Genomic DNA, 18,106 nt, shown 5'->3' on the forward strand with positions numbered 1-18,106 from the left:
GTCAAGAGGTGGTCTCCATCTTTGAACTATATATTATTGACAGATAAAGGTGAACCTGAATGCTATGAGGAAGCAATACAATCTGATGAATCGGTTAAGTGGGAGTTTGCGATGAAAGATGAGATGGACTCTTTGACGTTGAATCAAACTTGGGAGCTCACTATGCTACCAAAGGGGAAAAAAAGCACTTCACAACAAATGGATCTTCAAGATTAAAGAAGAACATGATAAAATCATGAGGTACAAGGCAAGATTGATTGTGAAAGGATTTCAACAGAAAAAAGGTATTGACTATAATGAGATCTTCTCTCCAGTAGTTAAATTGATGACAATCAGAACTATTTTGAGTTTGGTTGTGAAAGAAGACCTTCATCTTCAACAAATGGATGTCAAAACTGCTTTTCTTCATGGTGATTTAGATGAAGAGATTTACATGCAACAACCAGAAGAATTTGAAATCAAAGAAAAAGATGAGCTTGTGTGTAAGCTTCAGAAAAGTGTGTATGGTTTGAAATAGGCTCCAAGGCAATGGTACAACAAGTTTGATAGCTTCATGAAATGTAACAATTTTCTGAGTTGTGAAGTTGATCATTGTTGTTATATCAAGAGGTTTGATAAATCATACATTATTCTACTCCTCTACGTTGATGACATGTTTATTGATGGAGAAAACTTGTATGAGATTAAAAAGCTCAAGAAAGAGTTGTCTGAAAAGTTTGCAATGAAGGATTTGGGTGCTGCAAAATAAATCATTGGGATGAGAATTTTCAGGGATGAAGAAGTTCTCAAGCTTTCACAAGAAGAATATGTACAAAAAATTCATAGCAGTTTTAACTTGTATGATGCAAAACCAGTTACTACCCCTTTAGTTAGTCACTTCAGACTATCTAAAAGTTAGTCGCCTTCAACAGAGGAGGAGAAAAGTTACATGGTCAGTGTTCCGTATGCCTCTGTCATTGGTTGTATTATGTATACGATGGTTTGCACAAGATCAGACATAGCACATGTAGTGGGAGTTGTTAGTAGGTTCATAAGCAACCCGGGTAAACAACATTGGGAAGTAGTAAAGTAGATACTACGATACTTAAGAGGAAGTACGGGTCTCTCTTTGTATTTTCGAAACTCTAATATGGGTTTGAAAGGATATGTTGATGCTGAGGTGGTCATGTTGATAGTAGGAAGAGCACAACAGGGTACATTTATACTCTGGGAGGTACTGTAATCAGTTGGGTTTCAAAATTGCAGAAAATTGTTGCTCTTTTTAGTTGTGAGGCAGAATATGTTGCTGTGACAGAGGCTGCTAAGGAGATGATGTGGTTACAACTCTTTTTGCTAGAATTGGGTCAAGACTACGAGGGAAGTGTGTAGCGATGCGACAGTCAGAGTGTCATTCATTTGACAAAGAATCCTATTTATCATGGCATGACGAAGCATATACAGGTTCGTTATTATTTCATCAGGTCAGCTTTAGAAGATGGAGTATTAGCTCTTGAGAAGATTCCCGGGAGTGAAAATCCAGCTGATATGTTGACGAAAGCTATGATAAATGAGAAACTGAAGTTGTGTGAAACTTTAGTTGGTCTTCTTCGTTAAGACACCGGATGGAAAGCCACTACCGATCGAGTATAAAGAAACACTTTCATTTATGATACACTATTAATGAAATAAAATTAAATTGAATCTCAAATATAGTAATCGAAATATGAAACATTTAAATCAAGTACTCTAAAGACTAATTAAAAATTGTTTCAATTGGTCTAATCTATTTAGATTTGAAGATTAATTAAATTGTGATTTTTTTTATTAGGATACCATTGTAGATGCTTTTAAAATAGATATATCGAGTTAAAATTGGTTTAAAATTGGTTTGTTGTGTATTTTATTTTGATTAAAGATTTTCAGTTCCAGTTTCATTTCATACCAAACTTAAATTTAGGTAAACAATTTGCTATTTAAAGTATTTTTTATCTTACATTCAAATTAATGTTACAAAATATCTTTAGTATAAAAAATATGAATTTTCTTTGTCATGGTTGTGCACTATTATTATTGTAACACTATTATTATTAGGGGTGAGCAAATAGGTAAAACCAGGGTGAGCAAATAGGTAAAACCAATCTGTTTTGTCCGATCTATATTAAATTCAAACTAAGTTTATCCAATCTGTAATCCAAACCATTTTACTTATTAATACGGATCGAAGATGGTTTGGATAATCCAAACTAAAAAAAAATTATATATATCAACTTAAAATTAGTCAACAATTTTTTTTTAATTTTTATTTTTATTTTTAATTTTTTTTAAAAAAATCGAATTTTTTATTATTATTAAATTTTAATCTGAAAAATAAAATAAAAATAAAAATAAAAAAATAATAAAAATAAAAATAAAAATAAAAATAAATATCGTTGTCAAGTGATGATGAGTAAAATATATATTATATTGAGATGAAATTTAATTTAAAGAAAAATAATTAAAAAATATATTTTTATTTAGATAATTTGGATAATCTTAATCCAATCCGATCTCAGTCCAATCCGAATTAGTATTTAGGATTCGGATTGGATTTCGGATTAAACCACTGAATGCTTATCCCTAATTATTATTGAATGCTTACCCCTAATTATTATTGTAAGTTCAAATGATTGTGAACTATTATTTTAGGTTGAAACGAGTGATAGCAACATAAATCAAATAAGTATACTTCATTTTATAGATAGTACTACATAGAGAAAAAAAATGATAAATAAAAAGGAACTTATCACACATGTTACAATCATGCAACAAATGAGTTTTAAGTTTTAACTATTTATTTAAATAACTCACATAATCAAACATTATTCTATTCTCATCTCATCTCATTATTCAATTTATTAATCTAAATCCTAAAACATCTTCAATTTTATAATATTATTTAAAAATTGACATCCATCACTAACAAAGGTTATAACCAAAACCTGAATCCAAACAAACAAGACATATCAAAAGTATTATAATGTTATGTCAAAACATTATTAAAAACAATTCAAGAAAAAGAAAGTTTTAGATTAACATATTCATTTCCTCTCAAGTCTAAGGAAATCTGCAATTCCAATGATAGTAGGCAAGATAGTAGTTGCCTAGAGCGCACACCTGCCCAACCTCACAAATCGGCCAAAGAGTCATTCCCAAATTGACATTGCCACTCCAAAAACCCTGGACACCGCTTCATTATGTCAAATCGGGTAAAGAGGGTGTAACTAGTGACTCATTTCATGTTATTAAAGGTAATTCAGATCTAAAGATTGACTCCATTTTAGTTTGGGCCGGATAAAAAATTAAAATTATGGGAGCTTGAACATATTGTAAGAAAATAAAATTGGGAACTTTATTTTAATATAAAAACAAATTCAAAACAAAATTAGGTTTGTTTCAACTTGTATCAAAAGCTCATGAGACAAGCTCGGTTTGCTTCCTAAACTCTAGGAAATGGCTCAAATGACTTTTCATCGACATCCTGTTAATGGAGCTAAAAGAAATGTGAATACATAAAAATAAAAAATAAAAAGACATACGATAAGAAGTAATTTGTGCAATTTTCAAAAATTAATGAAGCTCCTACACATTTTGAAGGAGTAAATCGAAATAATTTTGTTATCATCTTCTAAAATGTTAATTAATAGTAACTAGAGTTTGTTTGATCTTGGGTTATTTTAGACATTTAGTAAATGATTTGAAGGAAAACGTGATCAACGATGGGATAGTTGAAATTCAAATAAACCACATCTAACTAGCCTCTTCTTATATTGCTAAGCAAAGTGGAAGATTACCTGGTACTGGAACCAGTACTGCTCAGGTAGGGTAGTGCCAAAATGGGAGATGTCGTTGCCCCAATGGACACTTGGTACGAGTGCATCACAAACATAACAGTGGCACTGGAAATATAGATAAGATGAGCTGATATCAAACAATAGGAATAGAATGTCCGACAAAATCATGTTAATCGATAAATAACTAGAGTTTGTTTGATCTTGGGTTATTTTGCTAATAAATCGGTCTTTAAATCAAATGAAAAAAAAAACTGGTTTATTTGGGAAAATGACAAAAATAAATTTGTTTTCTTCTTAAACTTGTATCAAAAGCTTATGAGCTAAAAGAATTGTTAAATTGAGCAATTTTCAAAAGTTAATGAAACACTTATATATTTTGAGAAAGCAAATCCAACTCATTTTATGACCATATTCTAAAATGTTAGTTCATAGTGTATTTTAGACTTTTACTTGATCATTTGAAGGAAAAAGTGATCGATGATTGGATAGTGGTTAAATCCAAATAAACCACATCTAACTAGCCTCTTCTTATATTGCCAAGCAAAAATGGAAGATTAACCGACTATAGTACTTCTACAACTATCTGTATAGAGAAGATTATGCAAACCCCCAATACAGGGAAAAGAATTACGAATACATAATGAGACTATTTAGAATGATTGAAAAACAAATTAAACTGATTGTGGGTATTGACATATATAAATACTATCCATTTGAGAAAAAAATAAATAAATAAGGTTTTAATTCAAAATTGAGGAAATAAGGAACACAATTAATTTGCCATATAGGATATATCAACTTTTAAATGATACATATCAGATATGTTGATATGGAAGAGAGATATAAAGACCCAAATTTGACCAAATTAATTAGTGTCCAACACCATTTTTGCTAAAATATCAAAATATCTAGAAAATAATTAGATTCGTCTATACTAAATGAAAAAAAAAGCTAATAATGGAATAATGTACTATACTTTGCTCGTATAACTGGGTTGGCAAAAAAACAAACAAAAGGCGATCACAGCCCAAGCTCAAAAGATATCTAATCCATTAACTTCAATCTTATAAAGTGACCATTTTATTTATCTTGAATTTATGTAAGATACCAAACTAATACACATAAAAACTCATAATATTAAAAGAAAACAATAGGAGATCTATTTTAAAAGGTTGAAGAATGTTCATTTAAGAACTCATACAAGTTCAAAGTATAATTTGAAACAATCATAATCTAAAGTTAAGAAAACTTACAATAAAATATCCAATTTGATTCTCTTATTAGGTTAAGATGAATTTTCTAAAAATAACACAAACCGAGTCCCCATAAAAACTACTTAAAAAGTTCAAGAGACTCTTAAATTCTTGTCCAACATTGATCATATGGGTGCTAACCTAAGTGCATGTGATGTATTTATGTTTGAAGTAGATGTGCACCGTCAATGAATTGAATTCAATATCATACTGCTTCTTGATTAAAACAAAAAAAAAAAAATAGGTTTTGGTTGAGAAAAAAAAGGTAAACATTTAATATAAGATTCTAACCTTTTCTTCAAGAATAAGCAAATCATCATCTGAATCACCAATAGCAGCTGAATCGTTCTCAATGGAAATTGGCTCATCTAAGATCATACAATCATCATTATCCATTTCATTTGCATCATTGGCCAGGATTATATCATCTTTTTCCCTCAAGTAGTCTTCAGGGTGTACATCATTCATGTAGTCTTCAAAGGCCTGTACTATTTCACTTTTCGTCTGATTTGTTCCGGGGTTGTTTTCAATGAAACGATCAGCTATGGCATTGAGGTCGAGGTCGTCTTCAGGGTTCTCTTCTATTTCACTCCTTTTACTTCTCATCTCATCTTTTTCCCTCAAGTAGTCTTCAGGGTGTACACCATTGATGTAGTCTTCAAAGGCCTGTACTATTTCACTTTTCGTCTGATTTGTTCCGGGGTTGTTTTCAATGAATCGATCAGCTATGGCATTGAGGTCGAGGTAGTCTTCATCTGTTCTATTCAAGTAGGCTTCCCTGGCCCTTTAGATTTCACTTCTCGTCTGATTGTCATCATCCATTTTATTTGCATCACTAACCAGGATTACATCATCTGGGGAATTGGTGTAGTCTTCAATGCCCTCTACTATTTCACTTCTCGTCTCTTCAAAATCCTCTTCGTCCGAACTAATGTTCAGTACAAATGATCCGGAATCCATCAAATTCTTAAAATATGAGCACCCTCTTCAACTTTCTACGGCCGATGATGTTGAAAGGGGAGACTAGAGAAATAGTGAGACGATCGATATTTCCAAGAATTTTTTAAATAAGACGGTGCATGCAATACAGGTGTCTGTTTAAGATGGTGCATTCAATACAGGTGTCTGTTTAAGATGGTGCATGCAATACAGGTGTTCTACTTTTAAACCGACAGGTGTTCGGTTTTTAAACAGACACAATACATTTAAATAAGATGGCGCATGCAATACAGGTGTTCTGTATAACATTGTTCTGCCCACGTTTCAAATAAACTTTTACAAACTACCCATTTTCTATTTATTTTGTTTAAATTATCCACCTTTTTTTTCTAAAATATTAATTAACACTTTAATTTATTTCTTTTCTCACTTAACTATTAATTAATCTCATTTCTCTCTAAACTATTAATTAATTAATTTAATTAATTTCTTTTCTCTCAATATATTATATAAATATTAAAATAAAATAACATATATTTTATTTTTATTTATAATATATATAATTGAAACTAAACATATTAAATTAAATGATTTAAATAAATATTATAAACTAAAATAAAATATTATACACTAAAATATAGTATATTAAAATAAATTTAAAATAATATTGAATTAACAAATCAATAAAAAAATTAATATATTTTATCTAGGTAAAAAGTTAAATAGACAAGTTACTATAAATATAATGAAAGTTATGAAAATAAATTTGAATTATAAAGATAAAATATGTATTTTATCTTAATTTTTAGATAATGTATTTTTTTTATTGCATAATATTTTATTTTATTTTATTTTATAATTTTATTTAAATTATTTAATTTAGTATGTTTAATTTTAATTATATATATTATATTTATAAATTTAAATAAAAATAAAATTTATGTTATTTTATTTGAATATTTATATAATATATTTTAATTAGTTGATTGAAAGAGTGATTAATTTAATAATTTAAATAAAGATTAAGTTAGTTAATGATTAAAAGAGAGATAATTAAAGAGTTAATTAATATTTTAGTGAGAGAAGTTAGATAATTTAATAAAAGTAATGAAAAGGTAAATAATTTAGTTTGAAACATGAGTAGAATAAGAAAATTATTTGAAACATGAGTAGAATAAGAAATTGTTTTGTTCTGAATTACATGGTTCTTATTACATCTTAAATGCCAAATTAAATATTCTTTTGATTATCAACAGACCAGGCATTCGTTCCCTTATTTGTTTCATTGTGATTCAACTTTTTCCCAAATCACTTAAAATCATATATTATATCCTAATTCATTTTTCTCTACTTTAATTACTCACTGCTTCATTTATCGAAATAAGAGTTCTCAAATTATAATTAACCTCCTTATTAAAAAAAAAATGTTTCAAATTAATCCAATAAAGAAACTCAATTTGTTATTTTGGTCACAATATTTGTAAGTTAAAAAAAGAGTTAATGGTATTAAAAGTTGCTCACAATAAAGTCAATTACTTATGAACTGGCATATAAAACAAAAATCTCTATTTTGAAAAATAATTTATTGACAATTTTCATTTGTAAAGTAATATATGAATTTTAATGATAAAAATATTGATACATGAGAAATATTTTTAAATTAAAAAAAAAGATGTGTTCAAAGTTGGTGAATTTGAAATTTGATAATGATAATGAAATCTGTTTTTGGACTAACCTGGATAGTTTGCAATCCAGATCTTCTGCTATTGATTCCCGTGTTCCCCTATTGCGGACCAATCAGATTGCAGCATTATTATTATAATAATAAATCAATCTGGGTAGGAGACGGAGGGAGGGAGATCCGGAATCTGGGTTTCATTCCGGGTTCACACCAGACGCCGTTAACGGCAGCGCCGGTTAACACCAGCAAATAATATAATAATCATATGATACCCAGATAAGATATCTTCGCTCAGGGCACCGTGTCAGAGGGAAGGGTGAGATGCGATGGGAGCGAAGATTTCCACGCCCGTTGCCCTGACCCTCATGTAAACCCCCCATACCCAGCCATGAGAAGACCATTTGCTTTTCATGAAAATACACTTACACGTCTATGTGAAGACCAAAATTACATGGATTTTATATTTCCGTTTATTAAATATTAATTTAATTTATTGAAAATCACATGCAGCGATCTAATATTCGCTTCAATTAATTCATTCATATTTTTTATTTTTTTTATTTAATTTTTTTTGTTGGTAGACGCTCAGGAACGAAGACATATTCGCTGAAATTAATTTTAATAAAAACCTCATGTAAACCCCCCATACCCATCCATGAGAAGACCATTTACTTTTCATGAAAATACATTTACACGACTATGTGAAGACCAAAATTACATGGATTTTATATTTCCGTTTATTAAATATTAATTTAATTTAATAAAAATCACATGCAGCGATCTAATATTCGCTTCAATTAATTCATTCATATTTTATATTTTTTTATTTAATTTTTTTTGCTGGTAGACGCTCAGGAGCGAAGACATATTCGCTGAAATTAATTTTAATAAAACCTCATGTAAACCCCCCAACCCACCCATGAAAAGACCATTTGCCTGCTATGTGAATACACTTACCCGTGTATGTAAAGACCAAAATTACATGGATTTTATATTTCAGTTTATTAAATATTAATTTAATTTATTAAAAATGACATGAAGCAACCGAACAAATCTTCGCTTCAAGTACTTCACTATTTTTTTACTAATTTTATATTTCCATTGGATTGAATATTAATTCAATTAATTAAAAATGACATGCAGGAGACGAACAAATATTCTCTTTAATTACTTCACTCTAATTTTTTTTACGAGGAGACGATTGAAAGCGAAGATTTCTTCGTTTGAATTATTTTTAGCATGACGTTCATGTAAACCCCCCTTCCCTCCCATGAGAAGACCGCTTGCATGTCATGTAAATACACTTACCCGTCTATGTAAAGACCAAAATTAACATGGATTTTATATTTTCATTCTTTAAATATTAATTTAATTCAATCGTTTGTTTTTTCATTAATTTTGTTGGCGGGGAGACGCTAAGAAGCGAAGACTTATTCGCTTCAATTATTTGATTTCCATATAGAATACCCATTCGCCCAGATTCAATGAAATGAATAGACGCTTTGTGAGAGAATATTTGTTCGCCTAGACCATGTTCCATGTAAAATGGATTGAATAGTCGCTTCTCGAGAGAACACTTATTCGCCCATGGTCCATGTGTCATGTGAAATGGTATGAATAGTCGCTTTTCGAGAGAAGACATGTTCGCCCCGGTTCCTTGAATATATATACACCCTAATATGATTATTTTATAATCATTTCCGCCCGATTCATCTCTCTCTTTTCCTGCCTCCTTTCACGGCGATTCGCAACCGGCTCCCCGTCGACCAACGAGAAGCAACATCTTCACGTCTCCACAATAGTACGTATTCCTGAATAGTAACTTTTCATATTAGGAATATGGAACTACTAAACTAGATTATGTTATGTGATGTCGTTGTCTCGTTAATCTTTAGGAAACCCTACTCTCAAAATGTCACCTTCAATGAAAATCCATCGTATTTAGGAAAACTTACCTAGTGTTAGGTTTTGGGATATTATTTTCATGAAACCCTAGTAAATACTAACAAAGACCTTTTTTTTCATGCACGTGCAGGCAACCGCCACAGTATCCGTCCAAAACTTTGGCAAAGACTGGATTTTATGCCCAAATCAATTAACAAGTGAAGAGATAGTACTATTTTTGACATATCTCCCTTTTTTTTCCATATTGTTTAAGTTTTCATCCTGTTATTTGAAATATTTATGATTGTTCTTAAACAGCACTTGATGCAACAATATGCTAACACATGTGGTGCCACGGTGACAATGAGGTGGCGAGACGATGTGACCTACGTCATAGCATCCACCGATGCTAATGGTGGATGCGGCCGCACTATCAAAGTATTGAAGGCAATATTGAACGGGAGTTGGGTCCTTACCATTGATTGTGAGACTCTGTTATTCTTAACCCTTTACTCTTAAGTCAATATTCATTTTCACATATATGAAACTAAAAATACCAATTGCTTTTGTACAGGGATAAAATCATCAATCAGATTTAACTGTTACGTGGACGAGGAACCGTACGAGGTGCAGCGAGATAATCATGGGACTGTGGGCGGTCCAAGAGCTGGCAGAATGCGGTATTTGAACAATGTAAGTTTTGTCTTACTCCTACTCCTCCTCCATATGATATTCAATTCTCCATGATTACTAAAAATGTTTTGTATTTTCTTTCAGCTACCGAAACTGTTCGACAGTTACACCTTTATATTTGCAGGGGAATTCATCCCGGCTTACAAACTGGATCTTATGGGGTTTGTAATTGCTGGAGGAGGTACAACTAAAGAAATGGAGAATCCATTTGTTGAGCCCGAGGATGACAAAACTATAGTTGTATACGACAAAATCTCGGCACGATGTTGATGAACTTGTTTGGGTATTTGAGGCAGTGAATCTTTTGACGACATATTTGGATGTATTTGGTGTTCCTCACACAAGCTTGCTAGAATCCATTGCTGCTTGTGATTTGCAACCTTTGTTTACATAGACATGTGTTGGTTGAATTTGTTACTGAATATTTGAATATTTTGCATTCTTGAATTTGTTAATGTTATATTTGATTTCAGATTTCTCTTTTTTGTTCTTAGAATTGTGTTTTTTTAAAACACCAGCATTATATTAAACGAAATCTTGAAACATGAAGAACTAATGTATAACTTGAAGTATAAATTTGTATTCATTTATTAATACATAGCAATCTATGTAACTTAATCGCCCCTAATGTGATAAATAATTAATATGTTTTAAAACAATTGTCAAAATAATATTTCTAAAACAATTGTCAAAATAATAATGTGAAGCAATCTTCGCTTTCTGATTGATTGATTGATTTATTAATATTAATTCATAATAATTTTAGTCATTTAATTATTAAAATGAAATATTTTTTTTATCAAGTCACCTCACCTCACCGCCACCTAACACCTGCCACCTTTTCATTAAATGTTGCATGGCAGCAAGCCATGCTGCTAAGCAAGACAAAGTTTGTACTGTTTTCTCTCTCACATGTACGACCATTTCTTCGCCGGAGTGATACTCCATTGTCTACCATCGACCTCTCCTTCGCTGGAGAGTTCATTATAATATCAATCCATCTTCCTAAATTAAAATGGTATGTTTTTGAATGTCATCTACCTTCTTTACTTTTCGTCCCAACCTTTTTTATGTTTTTTGAATACTCGACATGAAATGTTCTGTTCTTGTTGATTATCAGGAAGGAACACATATGAGCGAGAATGATATGAACGAGAATGATATTAATGATTTAAGGTATATTGTTTAACTTCTCTAATTTTTTTCATGCATATGTAAGCGAAGATCTCTTCACTAAGAGCATTTTTGATAATATCTTATAACGCAAAACTCTCTTCGCCTAATATTACAATGTTATTAATGTTGAAGTGAAGCGCTCTTCGCGTATATTGTCTTCATTTTACAATAATCTACAAGTTTTGGTTAGTTGAAGCTTTATTTTTCACGTGTTCTCAAATTGAACAGCGAATCTGCTAGTTGTCGTCGTCAATTAAATTTCGAAGGAAACGGCCAACCTTTGGAGGACATCGAAGCCAGCTTAATTCCACATTTAGGTAGGGAATTTGAGAGTGAAGAAGAAGGCTACGTATTCTACTTAGCATACGCTAAACTAATAGGATTTGGTATAAGGCACAGTTCAAAACATGTAGACAACGATGGTAAAATACTGGATAGAGTTTTTTGTTGTAGTGCACAGGGTGAACAGGGAAAAGACAAACGTGATGTCTATGTGAGACGTAGCCGTTCTTTGACGATGTTCGGTTGTGAAGCGAAATTGAGGATAAAGAGGGCAGACAATGGAAAGTTCCAAGTGGTAAATTTTATTAGTGATCATAGTCATCCTCTTGCAAGTCCAAAGAAAACTCACATGTATAGATTCCATAGGAATATTTCTGCAGTTGCAGGCTTACATATCGAGATGGCCACTAACGTGGGAATTCCTCCTAAGTCATCACATGCTCTAATGTCTAAACAAATCGGTGGAAGGGAGAATCTAGGTTTTCTTCCTAAGGATTACAAAAATTACCTGCGAACGAAAAGAACCAGAGAGTGTAATTTTGGGGAAATAGGGGGTGTATTAGAGTATTTGCAGAAAAAACAATCAAATGATCCTGGTTTTTATAATGCTTTTCAACTTGATGCGGACGATTTGATAACGAATATTTTTTGGTGTGATTCCAACATGCGGTCCGATTATTCTTCATTCAAATTGCCTCGAATTGTGTCTTCAAGGTTTGCACTTTTGCCTCATTGACTCTCTTCACTCCAACAAATGATAAATGAAAAGGGACTTATCACACATGTTACAATCATGCAACAAATGAGTTTTAAGTTTTAACTATTTATTTAAATAACTCACATAATCACACTAAAACATCTTCAATTTTATGATATTATTTAAAAATTGACATCCATCACTAACAAAGGTTATAACCAAAACCTGAATCCAAACAAACGAGACTTATCAAAAGTATTATAATGTTATGTCAAAACATTATTAAAAACAATTCAAGAAAAAGAAAGTTTTAGATTAACATATTCATTTCCTTTCAAGTCTAAGGAAATCTGCAATTCCAATGATAGTAGGCAAGATAGTAGTTGCCTAGAGCGCACACCTGCCCAACCTCATAAATTGGGCAAAGATTCATTCCCAAATTGACATTGCCACTCCAAAAACCCTGGAAACCGCTTCATTATGTCAAATCGGGTAAAGGGGGTGTAACTAGTGACTCATTTCATGTTGTTAAATGTAATTCAGATCTAAAGATTGACTCCATTTTAGTTTGGGCCGGATAAAAAATTAAAATTATGGGAGCTCAAACATATTGTAAGAAAATAAAATTGGGAACTTTATTTTAATATAAAAACAAATTCAAAACAAAATTAAGATTTGTAATAATTGAGAACTTCAACTTCTATCAAGACAAGCTCGGTTTGCTTCCTAAATTCTAGGAAATGGCTCAAATGACTTATCATCAACATCCTGTTAATGGAGCTAAAAGAAATGTGAATACATAAAAAAAAGACCTACAATAGGAAGTAATTTGTGCAATTTTCAAAACTTAATGAAGCTCCTACACATTTTCAAAACTTAATGAAGCTCCTACACATTTTCAAAACTTAATCAAACTAATTTTGTTATCATCTTCTAAAATGTTAATTAATAGTGTATTTTAGACATTTAGTAAATGATTTGAAGGAAAACGTGATCAACGATGGGATAGTTGAAATCCAAATAAACCACATCTAACTAGCCTCTTCTTATATTTCTAAGCAAAGTGGAAGATTACCTGGTTACAGTACTGCTCGTGTAGGGTAGTGCCAAAATAGGAGATGTCGTTGCCCCAATAGACACGTGGTGCGAGTGCATCACAAACATAATAGTAGCACTGGATATTTAGATAAGATGAGCTGATATCAAACAATAGGAATAGAATGTCCGACAAGATCATGTTAATTGATAAATAACTAGAGTTTGTTTGATCTTGGGTTATTTTGCAAATAAATCGGTCTTTAAATCAAATGAAAAAAAAATTAGTTTTATGCTAGAAGGTGTATTTGGTAAAATGACAAAAATAAATTTGTTTTCTTCTTCAACTTGTATCAAAAGCTTATGAGCTAAAAGAATTGTTAAATTTAGCAATTTTCAAAAGTTAATGAAGCACTTATATATTTTGAGAAAGCAAATCCAACTCTTTTTATGACCATATTCTAAAATGTTAGTTAAGAGTGTATTTTAGACTTTTAGTTGATCATTTGAAGGAAAAAGTGATCGATCATTGGATAGTGGTTAAATACAAATAAACCACATCTAACTAGCCTCTTCTTATATTGCCAAGAAAAAATCGAAGATTAACCGACTATAGTACTTACAGGTAGGATGGTGTCAAATTCAGGATGAGGATGAGGAAAATTATGCAAACCCCCATACAGGGAAAAGAATTATGAATACATAAAGAGACTATTTAGAATGATTGAAAAACAAAATAAACTGATTTTGGATATTGACATATATAAATACTATACATTTGAGAAAAAAATTAAATAAATAAGGTCTTAATTCAAAAAATGAGGAAATAAGGAACACAATTAATTTGCCATATAGGATATATAAACTTTTAAATGATACAGACCCAAATTTGAACAAATTAATTAGTGTCCAGCACCATTTTTGCTAAAATATCAAAATATCTAGAAAATAATTAGATTCATCTATGCTAAATGAAAAAAAAAGAGCTAATAATGGAATAATGTACTATACTTTGCTCATATAACTGGTCGGCAAAAAAACAAACAAACGAGCAAAAGATATCTAATCCATTAACTTCAATCTTATAAAGTGACCATTTTATTTATCTTGAATTTATGTAAGATACCAAACTAATACACATAAAAACTCATAATATTAAAAGAAAACATTAGGAGATCTATTTTAAAAGGTTCATTTAGGAACTCACACAAGTTCAAAGTATAATTTGAAACAATCATAATCTAAAGTTAAGAAAACTTTCAATAAAATATTCAATTTGATTCTCTTATTAGGTTAAGATGAATTTTCTAAAAATAACACAAAACGAGTCCCCATAAAAACTACTTAAAAAGTTCAAGAGACCTTTAAATTCTTATCCAACATTGATCATATGGGTGCTAACCTAAGTGCATGTGATGTATTTATGTTTGAATTAGATGTGCACCGTCAATGTATTGAATTCAATATCATACTGCTTCTTGATTGAAAAAAAAAATAGGCTTTGGTTGAGAAAAAAAGGTAAACATTTAATATAAGATTCTAACCTGAATAAGCAAATCATCATCTGAATCACCAATAGCAGCTGAATTGTTGTCAATGGAAATTGGCTCATCTGGATCGCCATCTAAGATCATACAATCATCATTATCCATTTCATTTGCATCATTGGCCAGGATTATATCATCTTTTTCCCTCAAGTAGTCTTCAGGGTGTACATCATTCATGTAGTCTTCAAAGGCCTGTACTATTTCACTTTTCGTCTGATTTGTTCCGGGGTTGTTTTCAATGAATCGATCAGCTATGGCATTGAGGTCGAGGTCGTCTTCAGGGTTCTCTTCTATTTCACTCCTTTTACTTCTCATCTCATCTTTTTCCCTCAAGTAGTCTTCAGGGTGTACATCATTGATGTAGTCTTCAAAGGCCTGTACTATTTCACTTTTCGTCTGATTTGTTCCGGGGTTGTTTTCAATGAATCGATCAGCTATGGCATTGAGGTCGAGGTAGTCTTCATCTGTTCTATTCAAGTAGGCTTCCCTGGCCCTTTCGATTTCACTTCTCGTCTGATTGTCATCATCCATTTTATTTGCATCACTAACCAGGATTATATCATCTGGGGAATTGATGTAGTCTTCAATGCCCTCTACTATTTCACTTCTCGTCTCTTCAAAATCCTCTTCGTCCGAACTAATGTTCAGTACAAATGATCCGGAATCCATCAAATTCTTAAAATATGAGCACCCTCTTCAACTTTCTACCGCCGATGATGTTGAAAGAGCAGACTAGAGAAATAGTGAGACGATCGATATTTCCAAGAATTTTTTAAATAAGACGGTGCATGCAATACAGGTGTCTGTTTAAGATGGTGCATGCAATACAGGTGTTCTGTTTTTAAACCGACAGGTGTTCGGTTTTTAAACAGACACAATACATTTAAATAAGATGGCGCATGCAATACAGGTGTTCTGTATAACCTTGTTCTGCCCACGTTTCAAATAAACTTTTACAAACTACCCATCTTTCTATTTATTTTGTTTAAATTATCCACTTTTTTTTTTTAATATTAATTAGCACTCTAATTTATTTCTTTTCTCTCTGAACTATTAATTAATCTCATTTCTCTCTAAACTATTAATTAATTAATTTAATTAATTTCTTTTCTTTCAATATATTATATAAATATTAAAATAAAATAACATATATTTTATTTTTATTTATAATATATATAATTGAAACTAAACATATTAAATTAAATAATTTAAATAAATATTATAAATTAAAATAAAATATTATACACTAAAATATAATATATTAAAATAATATTAAATTAACAAATAATAAAAAAATTAATATATTTTATCTAGGCAAAAAGTTAAATAGACAAGTTACTATAAATATAATGAAAGTTATAAAAATAAATTTGAATTATAAAGATAAAATATGTATTTTATCTTAATTTTTAGATAATGTATTTTTTTTACTGTATAATATTTTATTTTATTTTATAATTTTATTTAAATTATTTAATTTAATATGTTTAATTTTAATTATGTATATTGTATTTATAAATTTAAATAAAAATAAAATTTATGTTATTTTATTTGAATATTTATATAATATATTTTAATTGGTTGATTAAAATTATTTGAAACATGAGCAGAATAAGAAATTATTTTGTTCTGTAATACATTTGCATATTACATTTTAAATGCCAAATTAAATATTGTTTTGATTATCAACGGACCAGGCATTCGTTCCCTTATTTATTTCATTGTGATTCAACTTTTTCTCAAATAACTTAAAATCATCTATTATATCCTAATTCATTTCTCTCTACTTTAATTACTCACTGCTTTATTTATTGAAAGAAGAGTTCTCAAATTATAATTAACCTCCTCATTAAAAAAAAGTTTCAAATTAATCCAATAAAGAAACTCAATTTGTTATTTTGGTCACACAATTTGTAAGTTAAAAAAAGAATTAATGATATTAAAAGTTGCTCACAATAAAGTTAATTACTTATGAACGGGAATATAAAACAAAAATCTCTATTTTGAAAAATAATTTATTGACAATTTTCATTTGTAAAGTAATATATGAATTTTAATGATAAAAATATTGATACATGAGAAATATTTTTAAATTAAAAAAAAAGATGTGTTCAAAGTTGGTGAATTTGAAATTTGATAATGATAATGAAATCTGTTTTTGGAATAACCTTGATAGTTTGCAATCCAGATCTTCTGCTACCGATTCATGTGTTCCCCTGTTGCGGACCAATCAGATTGCAGCATTATTATTATAATAATAAATCAATCTGGGTAGGAGACGGAGGGAGGGAGATCCGGAATCCGGGTTTCATTCCGGGTTCACGCCAGACGCCGTTAACGGCAGCGCCTGTTAACGCCAGCAAATAATATAATAATCATATGATACCCAGATAAGATATCTTCGCTCAGGGCACCGTGTCAGAGGGAAGGGTGAGATGCGATGGGAGCGAAGATTTCCACGCCCGTTTCCCTGACCCTCATGTAAACCCCCCATACCCAGCCATGAGAAGACCATTTGCTTTTCATGAAAATACACTTACACGTCTATGTGAAAACCAAAATTACATGGATTTTATATTTCCGTTTATTAAATATTAATTTAATTTATTGAAAATCACATGCAGCGATCTAATATTCGCTTCAATTAATTCATTCATATTTTTTATTTTTTTTATTTAATTTTTTTTGCTGGTAGACGCTCAGGAGCGAAGACATATTCGCTGAAATTAATTTTAATAAAAACCTCATGTAAACCCCCCCATACCCATCCATGAGAAGACCATTTGCTTTTCATGAAAATACATTTACACGACTATGTGAAGACCAAAATTACATAGATTTTATATTTCGTTTATTAAATATTAATTTAATTTATTAAAAATCACATGCAACGATCTAATATTCGCTTCAATTAATTCATTCATATTTTATATTTTTTATTTAATTTTTTTTGCTGGTAGACGCTCAGGAACGAAGACATATTCGCTAAAATTAATTTTAATAAAAACCTCATGTAAACCCCCCAATCCACCCATGAGAAGACCATTTGACTGCGATGTGAATACACTTACCCGTGTATGTAAAGACCAAAATTACATGGATTTTATATT

This window comes from Impatiens glandulifera, chromosome 5, assembly GCF_907164915.1.
Source record: "Impatiens glandulifera chromosome 5, dImpGla2.1, whole genome shotgun sequence".
Taxonomy (NCBI): domain Eukaryota; kingdom Viridiplantae; phylum Streptophyta; class Magnoliopsida; order Ericales; family Balsaminaceae; genus Impatiens; species Impatiens glandulifera.